Here is a 2500-nt window from a genome sequence, read left to right on the forward strand (position 1 = left end):
GGAAAAAAAAATAAACGGTAAACAAAAAAAATTAGCATAAAAAAGCAAAAAAAAACAAAAGTAGAAAAAAGAAAAAGAAAGAAAAAAGCCAAATAAAGTAAAGGAAAAAAAGTAAGCAATCACATAAATAAAGAAAATGAAAAAAAATAATTAAAAAGTAAAGGAAAGCAAGTAAATTAACTCCCAAAAAAAGGAAAGTTTAAGGAATACAAAAAAAAGTAAGCAAAAAAGTAAGCAAAAAATAAACAATCATATAAATAAAAAAAAATATAAAATAAATAAGAAAGTAAAGAAAAGCAAGCAAAGTGAACATAAAAGTAAGCAAAAAAAAGTAAAAAAAAAGCAAAAAAGTAAGCAAAAAATATAAAAGCAAAAAAGTAAGCAAAAAATAAAAAGGAAAAATGTAAGCAAAAAAATTAAATAAAAAGGAAAAAGTAAGCAAAAAAAGGAGAAAAGTGAGCAAAAAAATTAAAATAAAAAGGAAAAAAGTAAGGAAAAATATAAAATAAAAAGGAAAAAAGTAAGCAAAAAAATAAGAAAAAGGAAAAAAGTTAGCAAAAAATAAAAGAAAAAAGTAAGCAAAAAAATAAAATAAAAAGGAAAAAGTAAGCAAAAATAAGAAAAGGAAAAAGTAAGCAAAAATAAAAAGGAAAAAGTAAGCAAAAAATATAAAAGCAAAAAAGTAAGCAAAATATAAAAAGGAAAAAAGTAAGCAAAAAAATAAAATAAAAAGGAAAAAAGTAAGCAAAAAAATAAAATAAAAAGGAAAAAAGTAAGCAAAAAAAAATAAAATAAAAAGGAAAAAAGTAAGCAAAAAAAAGGAGAAAAGTAAGCAAAAATATAAGAAAAAGGAAAAAAGTAAGCAAAAAATAAAAAGGAAAAAAGTAAGCAAAAAATAAAATAAAAAAGGAAAAAAGTAAGCAAAAAATAAAAAGGAAAAAGTAAGCAAAAAAATAAAAAAGGAAAAAAGTAAGCAAAAAAATAACAAAGGAAAAAAAGTAAGCAAAAAAATAACAAAGGAAAAAAGTAAGCAAAATAAGAAAAAGGAAAAAAGTAAGCAAAAAATAACAAAGGAAAAAAAGTAAGCAAAAATAAAAAAAAAAAAAAGGAAAAGTAAGCAAGAAAATTTTAAATAAGGATAAAAGTAAGCAAAAAATAAGAAAAGGAAAAAGTAAGTAAATAAATAAAAGGAAAAAGTAAGCAAAAAAAAAAAAAAAAAAAGAAAATAAAAAAGGAAAAAGTAAGCAAAGATTATAAAAAAAAGGGAAAAAGCAAGAAAATAAAAAAGAAAAAGTAAGCAAAATATAAAAAGGAAAACATGGAAAAAGTAAGAAAAAAAAAGTAAGCAAAAATAAAAAAGGAAAAAGTAAGAAAAAATAAAAAAGGAAAAGTAAGCAAAAAATAACAAAGGAAAAAGTAAGCAAAAAAATAACAAAGGAAAAAAAGTAAGCAAAAAATAACAAAGGAAAAAAGTAAGCAAAATAAGAAAAAGGAAAAAAGTAAGCAAAAATAACAAAGGAAAAAAGTAAGCAAAAAAAAAAAAAAAAAAAAAGGAAAAAGTAAGCAAGAAAATTTTAAATAAGGATAAAAGTAAGCAAAAAATAAGAAAAAGGAAAAAAAAGAAAGTAAATAAATAAAAAGGGAAAAAAGTAAGCAAAAAATAAAAAAAAAATAAGAAAATAAAAAGAAAAAGCAAAAATTATAAAAAAAAGGAAAAAAGTAAGCAAGAAAATTAAAAAAAGAAAAAAGTAAGCAAAAATATAAAAAGGAAAACATGGAAAAAAGTAAGAAAAAAAAAAAAGTAAGCAAAAAATAAAAAAAAGGAAAAAAGTAAGAAAAAAATAAAAAAAGGAAAAAGTAAGCAAAAAAATAACAAAGGAAAAAAAGTAAGCAAAAAAATAACAAAGGAAAAAAAGTAAGCAAAAAATAACAAAGGAAAAAAGTAAGCAAAATAAGAAAAAGGAAAAAAGTAAGCAAAAAATAACAAAGGAAAAAAAGTAAGCAAAAATAAAAAAAAAAAAGGAAAAGTAAGCAAGAAAATTTTAAATAAGGATAAAAGTAAGCAAAAAATAAGAAAAAGGAAAAAAAAGTAAGTAAATAAATAAAAAGGAAAAAGTAAAAAAAAATAAAAAATAAGAAAATAAAAAAGAAAAAAGTCAGCAAAAATTATAAAAAAAAAGGAAAAAAGTAAGCAAGAAAATTAAAAAAAGGAAAAAGTAAGCAAAAATATAAAAAGGAAAACATGGAAAAGTAAAAAAAAAAAGTAAGCGAAAAATAAAAAAGGAAAAAGTAAGAAAAATAAAAAGGAAAAGTAAGCAAAAAATAAAAAGGAAAAAGTAAGCAAAAAAAAAATTAACAAAAAAAAAAACCAAAAAAAAAAAAAGGAAAAGTAAGCAAATAAATAAAAAGGGAAAAAAGTAAGCAAAAAAATTAAAAGAAAAAAGAAAAAAGTAAGCAAAAAATAATATAAAAAGTAAAAATAAAGCAGAAAAGTAAGCAA

At 18.8% G+C, this 2500-nt stretch overlaps 1 protein-coding gene across 1 annotated transcript in view; it reads left to right on the forward strand.

The window, feature by feature from the left end:
- Nucleotides 1-2500, forward strand: part of LOC123514095 (cytochrome P450 4C1-like) — a 40347-nt gene that overhangs the window by 24434 nt on the left and 13413 nt on the right. The window lies entirely within an intron of this gene.

Source organism: Portunus trituberculatus, chromosome 5 (assembly GCF_017591435.1).
Source record: "Portunus trituberculatus isolate SZX2019 chromosome 5, ASM1759143v1, whole genome shotgun sequence".
Classification (NCBI taxonomy): Eukaryota; Metazoa; Arthropoda; class Malacostraca; order Decapoda; family Portunidae; genus Portunus; species Portunus trituberculatus.